This window comes from Hoplias malabaricus, chromosome 3, assembly GCF_029633855.1.
Source record: "Hoplias malabaricus isolate fHopMal1 chromosome 3, fHopMal1.hap1, whole genome shotgun sequence".
In the NCBI taxonomy this organism is placed as follows: domain Eukaryota; kingdom Metazoa; phylum Chordata; class Actinopteri; order Characiformes; family Erythrinidae; genus Hoplias; species Hoplias malabaricus.
This window is the reverse complement of record NC_089802.1, coordinates 40,375,220-40,395,400: the sequence shown is the minus strand read 5'-3', so window position 1 is coordinate 40,395,400 and position 20,181 is coordinate 40,375,220. Positions and strand designations below refer to the sequence as shown.

The following is a 20,181-nucleotide window of genomic DNA, read 5'->3' as shown; positions in this document are numbered from 1 at the left end:
ACCACATTTGATATTTTCTTTCTTCTTTCAGAACATAAAGACTGTTTTTATGGTCATTGTACAACATACAAAGAAATGGTGCCTCTGCATTTAACCCGCCTGTAGCAGTGAGCACACACACACACACACACACACACAGTGGCAGGCATACATCCCAGCACCCTAGGAAGAGGTGGGGTTTGTTTATCTAATCACTGGGCATCGTAGCTGTGCAGGTTGAGGGAGGAGACAGTGCTGTTCCTTCACTGCCCCAGCCTGTTCCTTCCTGCTGGTTATGGGGATCGAACTAGAGACCTTCCGGTTCCCGAGCCCACTTCTGTAACTATCAGGCCTCCACTGTTGTGGGTCAAAAAAATTGTAGCATCAAGGACAATCAGAAACATGTAACACGTGCCCCAACAACCATGTGATAATGTAATCAACTATCCATATGTTGTTTTATGATGCAATGCCCTCAAAAACCCGGCTTGTAACTCATTTACTAACTCCCTCACACACACACACACACACAGAGAGACATAGAGACAGACATTTTTGCCTCAGAGCATCTGTGTGGGGATCAGTGTGTTCTCTTCTTGTCCGCTGTAAAGTCTCTGGGGGTACAGTGCAGGTCTTAAGACTCTGGGTGGAATGGGACGATTGTGTAAGAAAGGGCATTCAGCATTAAACCTGTGCCAAATGTGTGTGTGTATGTGTGTGTGTGTGCACCCCGTAGGGGAGTAGCCAAAAACAAGTACATGGAACACCCCCCCCCCCACACACACACACACACACACACATGTTGTCTTCATGCGCTGTCCATATGCAACACCACAGTAGTCTTTTGCAGTTTGGCTGTTGTGCCCACACTTCTATAACAGTTAAACCCAAATGACGCTGAACCATTTACCATCTTTTATAAAGCAACATTTTCAGAAGTCCTCTTTGAATACAGAGCTTTTGTGTTTGTGAGTTTCTCAGAGAGAGAGGCATGGCGTTGGAGCCCTGTTCTTTTTGGAGCCGCTAAAGAAACAAAAGACAGATTTGAGGACTGTACTACCCAGACATTTTGGCCAGGGAAATGATGATTAACTCACCATGTTGTGCCTCAGTTTCTAGACTGGTGGCTTTTATAAAAATGGGCCACACGCAGCGCCGATGACTGGCCTCTGAAGAGCAATCTGGACACTCCATAATAGTGTCAAATGCCAGCGGATCAGAGAGAGGCAGTCTGGAGCCTCCAGCTAGGTGTCCTCTCAAGTTCTTCGAACAGATGTCCAATTACTTTGCCTTTCACACTTCACTGTGAATAGATTAGTGCAATAATGCAAGGTACAGAGCTGGAACTAAGCCATTGTTTTATACTTGATGGCCACCTATTGTATTTGTGGCCATTTTCTCCTTGAACAGACGCCACTGGCTCTACACTGTGATTGGGTTTTAGGAGTAAGGACATTCTTAATCGACCAGAAGGATGGATTTTGGATGGAATGAGGACTGTTAACCCAGCCTTCCTTGAAACGTCTGTCACCTGTTTTGGTCAAAACACCACAAGGATCAAACCCCACAGCAACATTCTCTCCTGTGTAAACAGCCCTGTTCAGAATGGCCACTTTCAGCACCTTTAAATGATAATGAGCCGCTCGCTGTTCACCCCGACCCCGAGCGCACAGCAGTGAGGAGCGAGGAGCAGAAGCTCTGTTTTTTAGCCATTTTCACTCTGTTCTCGTTTTCTCAGTTTTTACTCAGTGCTCTTATTTCTTCATGCCCATTGTGTCTGTTTTATTGTATTTAACCTTGTCTTTACGCTGTCACATTAACAAGGGTCCAGCGCTGTGATTGGACAGACTCTGACGAGGGGGCGGGGCCATTCTAAAGTCTCTGCTGTTGACGCCAGAAACGGAGCAGAGTCAGAATAGCTCTTTTTATCCAATGTTTTTTTTGACTTGGGCAGTACACAGAAAAATAGAGAGGAGGGTCTTGTTTCACAATGTGTGGGTTGGTAGGCTCTGGATCCCCACTTTCATGTGTACATGCCGTATATGTCAAAAAACTTTTGTAGAAACTCTTTATAAAGAGTTAATTCACATAATCTGCACCTATTTGTGAGACACTGGTGTAGCTTCACATGAGCCCCAAGGTCACACTGATGTCACAGTGTAGAGTTGCCGCCAAACTTCTCATTAGTCAAACTTTATTCATTCATTCATTGTCTGTAAGCGCTTATGCAGTTCAGGGTCTCGGTAGGTCTGGAGCCAACCCAGCATCCCTGGGCCAATCTTTCGCAGGGTGACACACACTGACACATTCACTCACACACTCACACCTACGGACACCTCTGAGTTGCCAATCCACCTACCAATGTGTGTGTTTTTATTTGGAGTTGTGGATGAAACCAGAGCACCTGGAGGAAACCCACACGGACACGGGGGAGAACACACCATCACAGACAGTCACCCAGAGCGGGACTTGAACCCACAACCTCTGTGTGACTGCAACATGTACCTGCTGCACCACCGTGCCACTCCTACTCAATCATTACTCAAACATAAAAACTGCTATTTAAATTGTTTCATTGTTTGTGCGTATAGTATACTCCTCATTTAGACGTTAAATTAAATAAATCTAAGTATGGATCTCTGGCCCATTTATCCCTGTCATTTGTAAACAGAGCTCTGATTGTCTGTCATTAGAGGAGCTTGGGCTGCATCCCACATAATTCCCTACTCCCTGTATACTTCACATCACAGATAATAAAGCTAATAACACAGACAGTAATTAGACACTAATCTGACAATGAAACTTGATCCTTATACAGTACTGTATGAATGTGTGAATGCACACGCTGTTATTTTATGACACTCTGCTCCACAGAAGGTGTAGGGATACATTTGGGATTCAGCCTCGGCTTCACAGCAGCAGGGAGACCCATCTCTCGCTGATCATTCTCACTTTCAGACAAGAAGAACTAATTTACTACACTTTAAGCCAAACCAGAGGAATAATGTAGGCAGGAATCGGGGTTCGGAACAGTGGAACTGTGTTCTCTGGAGCGATGGAGCACCATCCAGTACCTTTAGGACGAGTTGGAGTGGTGTTTGAAGACAAACATTTGGCTCTTGAGCAGTTGAATGCTTTCCATATATTGGCTCAGTGTTGAAACATCTGCATGAAGTAGGACAGTGTATTTGTATGAGAGCTAATTTTGGCACTAATACAGATGTGCTTGTTTCCATGCATTGAAGCCGATTCTTTGATTGCTTGTAAATCACAGCTGGATTTAAAGAGGATTAGCAGTTTCATGAAGATAAATGTTGTAGTTTATACACAATTCAGGACAATTCTCACTCATTTCTGTGCTGCACTGATGACTAAGGCCTATTTTTTTCTCATACACTGTATGACCGAATGTTTTTAATTCTTCTTACAACAGTGAACTCAGCTACTTTAAGGGGCACAGACAGAAAATGGGATGCTGTGGAGTAGCTGCACATGAGTTTGTTGTCAGAATGGGCCCAATGACCTGTGTAGGCTGGAGGAAATCCGCTTGTTAAATCTGAGCTTGTGAAACGTCATATCCGAGTGTTACATGCCAGAAAGGCTGTCTGTTTTCTTTCTCTCCACTCCCCTTTCCTTGCTCTCTTAATCCTGTCCTGTGAAGCACCGCCTTCAGTCCAGAAACAGCTCCTTTCATTGGTCATATACAGGGACTGCTGTTGATCACCTGTAATAGGACAGGATTAAGAAAGCGAGGAAAGTGGAGTGGAGAGAAAGAAAACAGACAGCTTTTCTGGCATGTAACACTGGGTCCAAACCGCTGCTCACTGTGGCCAACTTAGTGATTTTGCGTCTCTCAGAGACGGAGCAGCCCAGTCAGTCCACACAGCAGCTCACACCCATCATGAGCTCTGAATATACAAACTGTGCAGCCAAAGACACACTTTGCTTCTGTTTACATTTAATTTACTCCTTTTTCTGAAGTCCTGAACAGAGATCACAGAATTGATTGAGACATTCAGCTTTATTAAAACAGGAAACGCACGTCTTATGAACGTACGACTAGGAGCCTTTTTTAAAAAAACATCCAGAAGCATGTGAACTAGATCTGAGTGATGTATCTGCTGTCTGGACTTTTTTCATCTCTTCGACGCTGCTCACACTTCATAGTTGAATAAACAGTATTCTCATTGATAATTAAGGTACTGTTTTTGCAAAAGTTGGTACTTTGTGTATTTTAGCTGTTGTTGGCTACAGCCGCCTCATAAACTGACTCAACTGTCATCTCACCATGCTCTACCTCTGTCCTTCACCCACACACAGGGGAGAACCTAGGCTGCCCTTACCCAATCAGAGTCCATGATAATTTGCACTAATTCAATACAACACTGCAAACACATTAATACACCCAAACACATTTTCTGAACACTAGTATAATATATATATACAGCTGTATACTGTCACGGCTGACTATATATATATATATATATATATATATATATATATATATATATATATATATATATATATATATATATATATAGTCAGCCGTGACAGTATACAGCTGTGTTAGGCCAACAACTCGCGTTGTCTGAGTGAAAATCTGTAGTGAAATATTTACAGGACATAAGCAAAAACAAACCCTTACATAGCCAGCGTACAGCCTTCACACCACTACTAATTAACTCCGTGTGTAGTTGACTCTTGCTGACATGGAGGTCAGGTCCCTATGAACCTTTTTTGGCATCTTTCTCACAAATAAATGCAAACACATTCCTGTTTTTCTGACTAATACAGGTGATGTTTTAATCAGACCAGGAGGGATCAGCAGAGGAGTGCAGCAGCGAAGGAATGAATCTGTGCGGAGGGAATGTGTATACGTATGTGTGTATATATATAGCCAAGGCTTTTGCATGCTTACGAAACAGCGGGTAATGAGGTCTGGAGTCCAAGCGATGGAGTACACTCCGCCTCATTGCCTAGCAGCAGAGGAACTGGAAGGTTGGAGACTTAATCTCCACCAGGGTGATATAGATCAGGGTGATAGATGGGCCAGGTGGTGTGGTTGAACATCCCCAGCACACGGCTGTCTGCTGGGGTCACGACTTTGATATTGCACGCCTGCGTCAGCCAGCTCCCCTCACGCCAGCTCAGAGACAGCGGTGTTAATAAGGGTCACGGGGACGGCGAGGATATACGCAGCCCCGCCGCACTGACATTATGGTGGAATATGTCAATATTTCAGAGCCTACATGTTTAATAAGGTGCAGTATAGCTTCTGAATGACGTCTGCTTTGTCTACGGGGGTCAAGGTCACCAAGCTCAGTGCCAGTAAGAGGGGTATAAAGGTACCCAGCAGTGGGCTGTATGGTATTTTATTTTAATCCAGTGCTCATCATCCTGAAATCGGGGAGGACACAGCTCCAGGGACTGTGAGGAGTTTGGTGTGCTCTCTCTGCGTCTCATTGGGTTTCCTCCGGGGGCTCCGTTTTCCTCCCACGCTCCAAACACACATGTTGGTAGGTGAAAGTGTCCATAGGTATGTGTGTGAGTGTGTGTCGCCCTGTGAAGTACTGGCGCCCCCTCCAGGGTGTGTTCACAACTTGCACCCAGTGATTCTGGGTAGGGTCTGAACCCCCCGCGACCCTGAACTGGATTCATTACTGACAACGAATGAATTTAAAGGCATAAAAAATATTACTCAGTGTTGCTATAAATCCACCAAATCCTCACAGCAGTGTTCAAACACCTGCTGTACAGCCTCCCTGAAAGAGGCTGCTCAGAGTTAATGAAGGCATTGTGTCAATATCACAAGCCTTCACATTTATTATGGTGTGCTGTAACCTTTTCCCTGTTTGAGTGCTGGATGATGTATGTTTTGCTCCCCTAATGAGTGCTAACCTGGGTGTATACACATACCTAAGGTCACCATGCCCGAGGCTGGGTGTCAGCTGGAGGGGTAAATATCCTCCCAGATCCAGTACTAATAATCCAGCATCAGCATCTGACCTTACTGATGCTCTGGTGGCTGGGAAAATGAAGGATGCTGCATTGGAAGGATGTGGTCCACTTCTCAAACACAGGATATTTCCTACCTCCATAGTAGACGATGTACTTCAATCAGCCAAAACATTAAAATGGCCTCTTTGTTCCTATGTTTATTGTACGTCTTATCAGCTCCACTGATCATACGGGAGCACACTGTAGTTCTACAGTTACAGACTGTAGTCCACCTTGTATGTCCCTCTTCACCCTGTTCTTCTATGGATCCTAACAGGACTGCCCGAGAGCAGGTATGATTCGGGTGGTGGGTGGTTCTTTGCGCTGCCAGGACACAGATGCATTGGTGGCGTCTTAGCGTGTGCTGCACTGGTACGAGGGGATCGGACTAGAGGTGGGCGATATAGCCCTAAAATAATATTGCAATATTTCAGGGTATTTTTGTGATGATATTCTTGGCCATATAACAAAACACTGAATATATTTTATTAAATTCAAGAATATTTTAGTGCAAAAAACAAATAAATGTTAACATTTGAGTTTAGTATCTGTTTCAAACTGTTTCAGATATTTGGTAGAAACTGTAAACATTTGTTGGTTTTTATGTATTTATTTATTTTTTTAAACATCAGTATCTTGCCAAGATTTAGATTTTGTATGAAATAAATGTGTGTTCTCCTGGTGTTCGCGTGGGTTTCCTCTGGGTGCTCTGGTTTCGCCCATGGTTCAAAAACACATGTTGGAAGGTGAATTATGTGTCCGTAGGTGTGAGTGTGTGAGAGAATGTGTGTGTCACCCTGTGATGAACTGGCGCCCCCTCCAGGGTGTGTTCCCGCCTTGCACCCAATGATTCCAGGTAGGCTCCGGACCCACCACTGCCCTGACCTGGATAAGGGTTACAGACAATGAATGAATAACTGAATGAAATACAAAAAACAAACAAACAAAAAAAAAAGCACAAAACTATACCGTAGAATATTTAGTGCATAAATATATAGAGTGAACGTCAACTATGTAAATTATACAAAACATACCCTTAAAGCTGCACAGTAAATAGCAAAACCAAATCCATCCAGGTTAGATGCCGTGCTGAATCAGTGTGTGGTCTGTCTGATTGGGTTAGAGCTCATTGGCTCTTGAGCCCCTCACAGTGTTTTTGACTTTCCTCGAACTCCACTGGGTGCTTCTGCTTGAGGTGGTGAAACAGATTAGTTGTGTTTTCCATTTTGTTATTACAGGCTTCTTGCATATCTTCCATACTACTGTGGGTTATTGTACATCTGATATTTTGTAACTGAACCACCTCCACACAGCTCCACTCCACTGAACTGTTTCCCTGGTCTTCGATGTGGCTGTGTTTATGGAAATAAGCGTGACCACACCGGCATTGTGTGCATCCCTTTGGGTGGTGACTCATGGAGGGTGTTTGAAGGTGTACAGGTGTGTGTGTGTGGACATGTGCCTGCTCTACAGGAGTCACAGGGCAGATATCACCATGACCTTAACCTGCTGAGTACAGACCGGAGCTGAATTATGCGCTCAAACCAACATTTACCATTTTACCAGGCCTCGAAGAAGCCGTCAAAACATATAAATCATTACTGTCCGGCACGCAGCGTCTGTGAGGATAAAAGACCTTGAAAAGAAGGACCCTCCTCAAGAGGGACACGTCTTCTGCCTAGAACAAAGAAGAACGGCATTCCACAGAGCTTCTCCCCAAGGAGAAGGGGCTTTGGAAGCGGGCGGAAGCCTTAATTGGTTTATGTCAAAGCAAATTGTTATTTCTGTAGAGTGGCGGAGACGTGCATTGTCCTCGTTTGATTTGTTTTGTAACCGTAATTTGCTTTCCTCAGCAGATTTTCTCTCTCTCTCTCCCTCTTTCTTTACCTTTCAGTCATTCACTCCTCTTTAATGCTTCTTGGCAGCGAGCGCAAGGTTCATGAATAAATCAAAACCCTCGCTGTCAATGCTCAGAGCTGAAGGGAATGGAAATATCATGTACTGTACAGTTTTCACTTTCATCTTATTCTCCCCCCCTCTCCTTGTGCTAAAAATATGTAGGCCCCTTAATGCAGCGGAGAGAAAAGAGAGCCCCCCTGTATTTGTGCGTTCATAAATAATGACCCTCGCTGTTTTCCTGTCCTCGCCATAATAGTGTCTGCTATCAATTATTAACCCCAAACCTGGCTGTGAACCTGTTGGCACCTGTTTGTGGCATTTTCCTCAATTAGCTCTCTTCTGTTCTCTGAAGACTTCTCTCCTTTTCCTCCAGCAGATCACGGCCAGCACTCTATTTTTACCACGCACGTCTTCTGAGATTACAGTAGCATCAGCCGTTTTGAAAAAAAAAAACAAGAGATTTTGATTTATGAGGCGAGGGATGAAAAGAAAAGCAGAGCAAACTCCTCATTGTTCCTCCTGCAACAATATAAACAATAGAAACCTGGCAGGTCAAGGCTTGGGAATGTATTACATGCTATTTCCATATGCGCATTTCTACACAGAGGCTAATTCCTGCCTAGTAGAACAGAACCTGAGGTTTGTGATTTAGGTGCGACAGAGTCCTGCTGTATGTTCGCACCAGCCTCGTCCCTGTTTTATAGCCATGCTGAGGAATTGTAACCAAAAATAGTTTCACAATTAACAGCGGAGAGGAATGAGGCTGTGTTCTGTCCTGAGCTCAGGGCTGGAGCAGAGTCGCCATATTTCACTCTGAAACTGGTGAATATTCAGCATGTTATTTTAATTCGGGAGATAAATGGAGCCGGGCCCGCGGCTGGACTCACTGGAATATTTTAAAACAAAAAGAAAAGTGAAGAACAAACTAGCATTTAACTTCAGAGAGTGCTTTTTAATCCTGAAAAACCTAAATAAGGAATATGTTCCTAAAGAAATGTGTGTTCACAATGTTTCCACAGGTTTCTGACAGTTTTAAGAGTCACTTAAAGAGCAGAATGAGCAGAGAGACAAGGTCCAAAAATTGGTGTGTGTGTGTAATTACAATAAGAGGCAGGGGAATAAGAAGCTGGCCATCTTCATAATGCTAAGGAACTTAAGGCCAATATTTAGATTTAATAAAGGTACGGTCTCCAAAAGGACACAAAATTTAAAAGCTGCTTCTATTGACTTCTATTGAATCTCTTGCTCCCTGATTGGCTCCTCCATGGGAAGTGTCCTGATTGGTTAGTGAGTGGACAGCCTGCTGATTGGCTAGTCAGCTCTGCTGTCAAAACAAGAATAAGAATTGTTACATGAGTTGTAGAAGTACATTTACACAAACAGAGTGGAGCTGTGTGCAGAGATTTGCATCATCAGACATCAAACCTCTATAACCTCATCTATAGAGTAAAATATTTTTTATGAATTTGTGAATTATTATAATTAGGGATCTGAGAATATGGCAATTCCAGTTTAATATTTTAATGCAAGTCAAAACAAACATGCCAGAAAATGCTTCTGGAAAAATCAAACCTGTTCCAGTCTGATTACTAATGTAATTACACATATGCTGTTACTTGTGTTTAATCACATGAGAGAAAATATGCTGTTACAACTATGAAGATCCACTTATATAATAACATGTGTGTATCAACTTCAGTTTTGCTTTATAATTACACAAGTTTACTACTATATTTCATTTGTAACAGGTACTAATTCATCAGTACTTACATTGTTGTTGCATATGTTGTTATTAGACACACTTAATATAAAGTGGGACCCTACTTTTCTGAACTAGTTTGTGGACACACATCTTAGATTTTATTTTTATATATGAAGATTATACGAATGTTGTCATTAAGAAATGTGGAATCTGGAGTGGTCAGTAAACTTGAGGCGACTTCACGAAGACGTCCAGAGTGAGATTAACCAGATGCATCTTTAAGCAAATGAATATTAATCATTTTTGTCAACAGAGCTGATCACTGGGCATGAATCTCTTTGTGGATATTAATAGTTCCCTTCTGAAAAGGCCTCTACCAGTCAAAAGTATGATGATAATATTACAGCAGCGATAAAATGTATAAAATTGTAACATTCATTTTAATTGTCTTGTAACTATCTCGACAGTATAATTCATGGTAGTTTTCAGTTACGATAAAGCTTTGTGTTGAGGACTCGGGTATACCCAAACTTTTGAATCGACTCACACGGCTATAGTTGTGAGTTGACAAACACCGCTCTGTTTCGGTGTCTGCTGTTTACTCGCTTTATACGATAATATACCAACCGGCCATAACATTAAAACCACCTCTGTTTTTCTACATTTATTACATTTTATCGTCTCCACTGACCACTCCACTGAGCACTTTGTATTTCTACAGTTACAGACTGTGTGTGTGTGTGTGTGTGTGTGTCATTGTCTGTCTATCTGTGTGTGTGTGTGTGTATCTTGTGTGGGTGGGTGTGGTGGGATGTACAGTCTCCGGTGGTTTGTCACCAGTGGCCGAGTGTGAGTCACTTTTCTCCGTGTCTTTATTAAACATGCACGTGTAACACCCCAGACTCATAAATGTTTCAGCACCATTTGGAGGCAGTGAGGCGGCTGGTTACCAGAACATGAAAAACCACTGCTGAAATGTTCCTCTCTCTCTGGGCTCTGACCTCGACTAGTGTCCTCTCCATGTTTATGCATTAGCTCCTGAACTGAATCTCCTCACTGCATGGAAATGTCAAATGCTTTTCTGTCAAATATCAACGATGTTCTGTTAGAACAAGGCAAAAGGTTATAGACAATTTATGTAAAACTTTTCAATGTATATATAGCACTAGCACTCAGAGTGTTAAAGTTATTAGTTGCAGTTAGTTGTGTAATGTTACACACTGATAATCACTTAATCAAATATTTCTTGATACCTTTCTCCATTTAAAAGGGGACTCAATATCCATTGTTCAAGTCACTGAAAGTTTTTGATCATACAGAGCAAATGGCAAGCCATCTACTTATGCTGCCCCTTGTGGAGCATCTTCTAACTGCTAAATGCGAATGTCTGAGTGAGTGAAGTTTCAAACCAGATTCACACGAGGTTATCACTGGATCATGTTGTTGATAAATTCACAACTTCACAGCTCGAATTTAAAGTTCCTTGTTCATTCCAGTGAAATATGTCCAAGATATACTTCCTTGTCCAAGTAGTGACCATGTGCTGCTAAACACGGCATTGCTCATCAAATTCAGTTCATAAACCTTAATCTTCAGGGATGGAGAGGCAGGGCGGTGTACCTGCGCGCCTATTTTTACGTCTGGGTTAATTCGCCTAACCTTTTTGTAATGCAATCATCCTCTGTGGCTGTATTAACATCACATTAACGCCGAGAGAAATTCCAGAGCTCCGCTCCTGCACAGAGCTACGTGGCTGTAATTGAGAAAAGTCCCACAGGAAATGGAGAGGGAAAACCTGCTAGTCCCCGAATAACTTTGCCAAGTCGCAAATGGCTTAAACGCAGCGCCTCCGCAGGGAGGCCGCAATCATCTCAGAATTTAACAGTGTCACACTCAGGCTCCACATGTCAAAATCAATCAGCGGGCCTTAAAATTAAGCTCATAGGTCTCTGTTTGATACATTCTGCAGAAAATGCTTGTTCAGACTTGTTAAGTCACTCTCATGTGAGTAGAGTCATGGAACCTGCAAGATTTCCCATTAGTTTGATTCTACACTCTCAGAGCACGCTGAACAGCAATGGGGGAGTTACCGTCGAGGTTATGCCTTCAGTAGCTTTAGTGAGGGAATGTAATGGTACTTCTGTAGTTCTATGTACAATATCTTGTATGGTGAAACAGTACTTTGCACGGTGAAATAGTTCTTCAGATTGATGGAGAATGTGTTGTGTATGGATCTATACACCACATTATAGCATGACAAGGTTCTTCTGCTGTTACAGTGTGCAGCTTGTTACAGCAGAAGCACCCTGTTTGATGCTACACAGAGCCATTTTCAAAATGATGTATAGAACAATATACAACACATTCTTGTCACTCTGAAAGTATAGCTGTGATTATTTAGTAGTTGACTTATCCGTTGAGATTTCAAAGTTAAGCAAAAATATTTATTACTTAAGGTGGAATGGGGAGGTAAACTGCTGCACCATACAAGGTGAGATCTATGGTAAAATTAAACGACTTAACCAGTGCATTGTACGGCATTCTGTAACAGCAGACGTTTCTAAAGGTAGCCAATTTGTGCCGAAAAATGCTTTCAACGGCCACTAAACCAGATGATTTTTTTTTTCTGTGATGAAACAAGTTAATGTAAGTTTATTCTAAGACATTTTCACCTGGATGGTGCTCTATAGCCTTCCTCCAGCAGTAGGCGCTTTTTTATTTGACGACTGGTGCTCTCTGCCCTATCCAAGCCCAGTGAGTGACCAATCAGGGCAAAAGGCCTGTCTTTGTTCTCATTTGAGTCCCTACAATTAATTTACAGAGGTGTCAGTCATGATTTTATTACAAATCAATGAAATAAAATTACATCTCATATCTGTTTGCTACATGTTTTTAAGCGAGGTAAAGGCCAATATTTTTTTTGTATTTCCAGAGCATGGCTGAAGGCTAACGGTTGAGAATCGGTGTGCAGGGAGTTGGATTAGCTCTGATAAATGGGAGCTGGTGTTGTGGACTGTGTGATAAGACATTTGAAGTTATCAAGTAATTAATTTTGAATAGAGGGCATTTCTACGCAAAGGGATTTAACGACGTGTCAACAATGAAATTGAGTCGACAAGTCTTTATAGACTTAGTTGTTTATGTCGACTAATCTTTGCAGCCCTAGTCTGAAGAATGATTTCACAATGCAAATTATTGTTTCATAGTGCAAATAGTTCTGTATACTAGGGTGATAATATTTGTTTTCAGAAAAAAAATGTCAATTGGGGCAGAATGGTGGCATCACAATTAAAATGATATTTACATGCAATTCCTTATGGTGTTTTAAGACCAGAAGTCTGGGACACTATGGTGTATTCCATGATTAGAGAAAGGTGTCAGTGTCACCTCAGCGCTCTTACCAACCACCGGGCACAACATCAAAAGCAATGGCTGCACATTCCCAAAAATGAAATGGAATATATAACATTGCACGTAAAGTGATTTTTCTGGTCTCGGTTCTATCCCCCCAGCCTTGACTTGTTTGAGTCCAGACTCTCCTGTGGAAGAGTGGTGCCGCTGAGTGGTTCAGATCGCAGCAGCTGCACAAAGTCTTGTCCTCCGATGATGATCAGATAGTTCTCTCCCTGTGTTTGAAATGCTTTCTCTTTGTGTCTGACACTCGTTATAAGCTGGTAGCAGCCGGTGGAAAAACCATGGCTCCATTTCAAATCGCTCCCTACTCTGTATGCAGTGAACTATATAGAAAAGATGGGGCACTGTTTTGATGTAGTTTTATGACCTACACACTGCACCATGTCAGCGGTATGGAGTCATTAGACATCCAGCCCATGTTCACAGTTGTTAGTAAAATGGAAATTACGCATGTAGTGATGCTGTTTTTATGAGGGGGAAGTAAAATCTGATACATCTGGTCAGGAGTTCATCCAGATATGATGCAGACATTAAACAGGTTTTAATGCCGGGTGTAAACAGGCTCTAAACATGGCACTAGGGCTGTGTTCACATTACCACCCTCATGAATCACTTTTGATTTGTGCTCAGATCAGATTCAGCTATTCTGAGGCTTCATGTTCATAAATGTAAGTGACCTGTATCTGTCTGTAATGTGAATAAATCTGTCCCTGAAATGGTACACATTCACACATTGATACGTTCATGCAGATCCATTCCAAATGGATTCCTAAGTCCTGAGATGTGCACAATGTAGGTTTCTGAATATCAGCTTCTACCCCCAGTGCTGTGCAGTATGTCTAACACAAATCCATTTATATTCAGCTCTCAATTGCACGGATCTGGTGTAATCTTTCAGGGCATTAGTTTGGCACAGAAGCTGAAGTTTCGTCACCTGTGTAGGAATCATGGAGCTATTTGAGACACAGGCAAGTTGCTGATGATCACAGCACTGACCACATGCATACAGGCCAAAAAATCCACATGAAATTTGATCTGACAGTTCATGTCACTTGTCCTTGAATCAGACACATATTGGATCTAGGACCATGTATGAAAGTGTCTCAAATCTGATATTGTTCACACAACCCACCCCTCACCCAAAAAAATATATAACTTTGAGTGTAAAATGTTACAATATTTATCTTGAAAACTACTGAGATACTCCTCTGAGCTGTAATAGGGGAAATAGAGCCTCTGTGGTTGATACTCCAGGATCAGCACTGCAGAAAGTGCACTATGTAACTTTTGGAGGAGGGCAGGAAACCACCCCCTTCCATGTCCCAGTTGATTTCAGTACGGTGTTGTAAAAGTGAATTACACTAGGGGGAGCCACAGAAGCAAAAAAAAACCCAGAAAACCAATCTTGCGTAATGTTTCTTTTTAAGGCAAAAAAAGTAATTTCACCCAGGCAGTGTGAACACAGCCTAGGATCTGCACATGACTCCTTTGTCTGCTAAGAGTGAGCTCAGCCTCAGTCATCAGCTGGCTAGGTTTAAAAACAACCCTCTGTAATGAATTGATTGAATTAGACTCAGTGGTTTGTAATTGAAGTGCGTGTATACATGTGTGCTTCGTCTGTGGAGTCAGCCTCCTGATTAGGGAAGCACACACTAAATAGATTCATAATGAGCTGCTTCTCTGATGAGCTGCTTGCATCTGCATTAAATCACAGTGTGTCTCTCTCTTACTAATCATTCGATCACAGGATTTGCACACTGAAGGAGTGAGAGTGACACATTTCCTATTGTTCTAGGGCGGCCTAGTGTTAGAGCTGCATAATGCGAGCGAAATTAGACCGCAGCCAACACCTGATACCAATTTCAAGGGGCTAAAAATTCAGATCCTCCATAATTACATTCAAAATGGTGTTGTTCTTTAATCTTATAGGTCTGAACTGAAAAGCGATTAAACAGTGATTTACTGAAGGATTTCTATTCATAGCCTTAGAGTTGAACTAGACAGGGTTTTGAGATTCAGAACAGAAAATCCGTCAGTACCGGACCCCATGGATGTCATGACGGAATGGCGTTAAGGCTGCGTTCACACAGCACATATAGAAGTGTATTATATGTATATTATATGTAGTTCTGAAATCTTACATAGTTTAAAAGTCTGATATGAAGAGTGTATGAATAGTCAGATCGGAATTTATGCAACTTTATTTTAATCCAACTCCAAAAATCCTCATCATTTCAATTCAATTTTCTTTTTAACCCTTTGTGGTCTGACCCGTTTGACCCGGAGTGCTGTTTACAGAAGTCATCCAACCCTGAAGCTAAAGAGCTGAATTAGATTTTAGAATTGCTTTAATATTGATTGTGAAAATATCCCTTCACTCATGAGAGTCCACTGGTGAGTTTCACACAGAATGTATAAGTGGACACATGAATCCCTCAATTACATGCTTTCAGAGGCTCAGATGTGTATTTTGTGTATGTCAACCCCAGTTTATAGCTTCATAACTACAGGTGTGAGGGGCGTACACAGCTGTGATGTGATGGCATGGAAAGGGCAGATGCTATAGATTCAGGAGATGATTGAAACTGCATTTCTATGCTGTGTTATCAAAAAATAATAATACAGATAGTGATGAACATTGAACGTGGTGTTCTGGTGTGTTTAACGGCTGCAGAGTGTTAAAGTAAAGAAAGGGAATAGAAAAATGGAAAGTTCAAAGCATTTTCTCTTTCTGAAAGATAACTGGGAAGTATACTCATGTCTGTTTTCTTCATCCATTGTCATGTAATTCATTCATGGGAAAGAAAACTCATTTTTAAAAGGAAAAGGCTTTGGACAGAATGGACATCGTAGCCTACACCTTCCAGTGTTCCAACATCTTGTAAAGAAGAAGAGTAGAAGCTATTACACACCCTTCCAGACGATCTGATGATTTGCCTCATGGATTTTGCAGATAAGCAGCAGAATAAATCATAAATAAACTACTGTATATAGTGTATCTGGGTGGATTTGCTCCTAATTGTTGTCCTTATAAGTAGACACATTATTATAAATCTACTGTTTTCTCTTTATCACATGACCCCTAGGGTAGTGTTGTTTATCTGCCCTGGGTTCAGAGGTCTTCTGCAGGCCATCGCTGCCATCTGTCCCATCCATTTATCAGTGCGCCTCAATGGCCGCATTGGCCTTGCTGGCAGTCAACTCTATTTTTCAGCGCTCTGCCACATCGCAGTGAAAAATAACCCCTGACTCCGGCGATTATTCGGAACCTTTAAACTGTCTTTTCCTATTACACTTACACAGGCATGATTGATTTAACTATCTTCAGGGCCACCGTGTGCGTCTTGTTTATGTTTCTGGCAGGTTTGGGGACCATCTACCCACCCACCTCTTTCTCTCTCTCTGTCTTTCTTCCTCTCCTTATTCAGGGATGGATGCATAGAGCAAGTCCCAAAATTGCAAAGGGAGCAAAAGTCCTTTTCTCTTTTAGCGGTTTGTCAGGACTTATGGCCCAAGCCCACCTTGGTCTTAGCCATCATCACCTCCGCTCATGCATTGTGATTTCATTACGGCACTAAAAAAAAAAGGATTCGGAGCTGCTGCCAAGAGCAGGAATTGCTTTTAAACTGAAATAGACGTTGCCCCTTCTTAATAGAAAACATGTCCTGCAGACACAGAGGTAATACTGAGGATCTACTGTACTGCCATCTCTATACCAACAAGCATAAATCACCACTGGAGGTTTTCTTTAGCTTAGGACCTATATACTGCACTCCCCAGCTACTTTAAAACAAAGCCCAATGTTCTGGGCAAAGGGAGCCCAGATTTCCCAGATAGAACTTACAATTGCAGTCCATAAATCACACCCAGCTCCTGCTTTCAAAGGCTCCTCCTTTTGTTCCCTTTACCAAGCGCCACCTGAAGTCGAGGCATCATTCTGAGGAAGATGTAGTGAGCCCTGGACTACAAATATCAGCTTCTCCAGCCTGGAATCAAGTCATCGTTCACCGTCTCATCCTGCTTCATTCTTCAGGAGAGGCCTTCAGTGGAGAAACGATGGCTTTGACTTTCAGATGGTCTCCTCTGCCGTCCTTTGATTGACGGCTCTCTCTGAGACTTATGGATAGAGTTCGATCAAATTGTTGGCAAAACTGCAAGAGATAGTTGTCTATTGGTCTGCATGTTCTAATGTTTATAGACACCTCTGTAGACCATTGTTGATGCATGCATTAATTGTACACGTGGGTTGTAGTGTTGCTACGTTCTTGGGGGTTTCAGCTTCTAGAGCTCTTTCTGTTTGTCTCAGAGATTGCTGTCAACCGTGGGACAACAGTGGAGAGTCAAAAAGGCGTAGTTCACGATAGACCTGTCGCGATTATTACATAATCACATGACCCCAATGATTTGAGCTAACCGCGATGATTTGCGCTGACTGTGATCATATACTATATTTTATTTCAAACTCATTCATTCATTCATTCATTATCTGTAACCGCTTATCCAATTCAGGGTCACGGTTCAGAGCAATTCAGAGCCCACCTGGAATCATAGGGCACAAGGCGGGAATACACCCTGGAGGGGCGCCAGTCCTTCACAGGGCAACACAGACACACACACACACACACACACACACACACATTCACTCACACACTCACACCTACGGACACTTTTGAGTCGCCAATCCACCTATAAATGTGTGTTTTTGGACTGTGAGAGGAAACTGGAGCACCCAGAGGAAACCCACGTGGACACGGGGAGAACACACCAACTCGTCACAGACAGTCACTCAGAGCGGGAATCGAACCCCGAATATACATATATATTATGTTTTATTATTATGATATATTTTATGTATGTATGTATAGTACATACATATGTATAGTATGTCTATATATAGTATGTCTTATTTAAGCAATTGTAAGTATAAAAGTACACTACGTGGCACGTTGCAACAAGGCATCAGAACTCGTCAGAACAGGTCGGATTTGCTATTAAACGGTGGCTGTAAAAGTTGCCAATAAAACAAACCTGAGAAATCAACTGTGGATTCACCACTGCAGTTCGCTGAACTTGGGAAGACAACAGCATCAACAGATTCTTCCCGGCAGCTGGCTCTACTGGAGGCTCTTGGGCGAGTATGTTATGCTATGTTCAAACAACAGGTAAAAAAAGCATACCAAATCTGATTCACTGTCTATATAATATGACCTAATATCTGACATCAGTGTGAACAGATCACACTCGTAAACCGACCCACATCAATAAAGAATGATGCTTCAGCCGCTGACCAGAAGGAAATGTCCGTCTGTTTCATACAAAACACTTTCGTTGTTTTTAAATGAAGGAATCTATCTATCGTTACACTTATATAGCGCCTTTCTAGACACCCAAGGATGCTTTACAATCCACACTGCTCAGAACGCTCAGAATGCTCAATCCACACACACATTGGCGAGAAGCAGCAGCCAAACGCGCACAGCATACTCTCGACCAGGAACGACCATCCACCTGGAGGACTGCATCAGGCACTAGGATTTCACCCAGGACAGAGCGCCAATCCATATCTGGGCACACACACATTCACGCACACAAACAGACATTCATTTACATACACACTCATTCACCAGGACATTTTTTATTAGAGAAGCCAATTCACCTACTCTCCATGTTTTTTTGGACTGTGGGGGGGAAACCGGTGCCCCGGAGGAAACTCACGCATACACAGGGAGAACATGGAAACTCCACACAAATGGGACTTGAACCCAAGAGGCGAACGTGCTAATCACTAAGCCACTGTGTCACCCAAATGGCACCGGACTGGTGTTTTACTGCAGCACTGTGCCACAAAACCTCCCCTTTCTTTATTCCAAATGAGTTGTATGTTAAAAACAGAATATTAATTACAGAATCTATAGAATATTAAAACGTGAACTGATTTTTCTTTCACTATAAGTGTAAATTTCCCAGGTCTCTCACGAACATGAGTCTCAAAAGAGAAGAAGACTAGCACAGACATAATGAGTTTAATACTTCCAAGAGCCACATTTATACAGCTTCATATGAACAATATGAAACTGATATATAACGACTAAAATAGGTCTTCTCTTGTTTGTTTTTATTAAAGAAAAAGCGTAAATCCTTTGACCTGGTCATTTCCACCTCCTAAACCCCTCAAATTAAAATGAAGAAAATATCTTTACATATCTTTATGAATAAACTGTTCAATAAACTGACGTTCTTTACCATAATAGTGTGTGTACATTATTATGTTTTCATTAAGCATACAGGCCTATTAAAATACTGAGGGTATAAAAAAAAAAAACACAATTAAATTGTTAATCGCAATTACGTGTATGACAAATAATCCTCAGTCAAAATTTCATGATCGTGACAGCCCTAGTTCACAGCTGTAGCCAAAAAATATTTAAAATTTAGATGTTTCCTCAGCATTTGCTGATCTCCAGTCGGTTTGCACTGGATAATGGTTTAATGTGTTTACAAAACCCCAGTCTGTAAATGAGTAAAAAAACAAACTGTCTCGGTCTGTTATGCTAGGCTTTATCTTTGTCTGCTCATGGCATAGAAACGGCATCTGGAAGTGTTTAGACAACAGAGAAAACTCCAAACGTTGAAAAGTATGAACTGAAATGAGAATGTTGCTCTATTCCTGCTCCATAGGTGGGTAATATTGACTTATTTTTGCTGTTTCTCTTCACTTAAGATGGTAATGTCGCCAACTCGAGAGACGGCTATCTACATTACAGAGAGTGCTACAAAGCTAAAAAAACTCAAGTCACAAATGAGGTTTTGTGGTAATTCAAACAGTGAATAAAAACTTAGACGAATTACACTCCAGCCACCAACAAACAACAGCTGTAATTTTCCCCTCAAACATACCTTTCCACCTTAAAAGAACTGTGAACTGTTTCCCCACAATCGTAAACATTCCCTTGAAGGCCTGTCCTGAAGAATGTAGCGGGATGTGAGGGTGAATGATGGTTTGATTATGGGCTGGAGAAGCCTACTCACTGCATCTCACTACATCTTCGTCACAATGCCTCGACTTCAGGGGGCAATTGGAAAGCTGTCCATGTGCAGTGCAGAGCCTCGCAGCACTGGGTCTTGGAGCAGTGGAAGTGCATTTTTTGGAGTAATGGAGCTCCCTGTGTTATATTTCCAATGTGTTAAGC

General features: G+C 42.0%; 1 protein-coding gene across 1 annotated transcript in view; it reads left to right on the top strand.

Moving 5' to 3' along the window:
• Nucleotides 1–20,181, top strand: part of LOC136691343 (contactin-4) — a 182,433-nt gene that overhangs the window by 789 nt on the left and 161,463 nt on the right. The gene's annotated exons all lie outside the window — the stretch shown is intronic.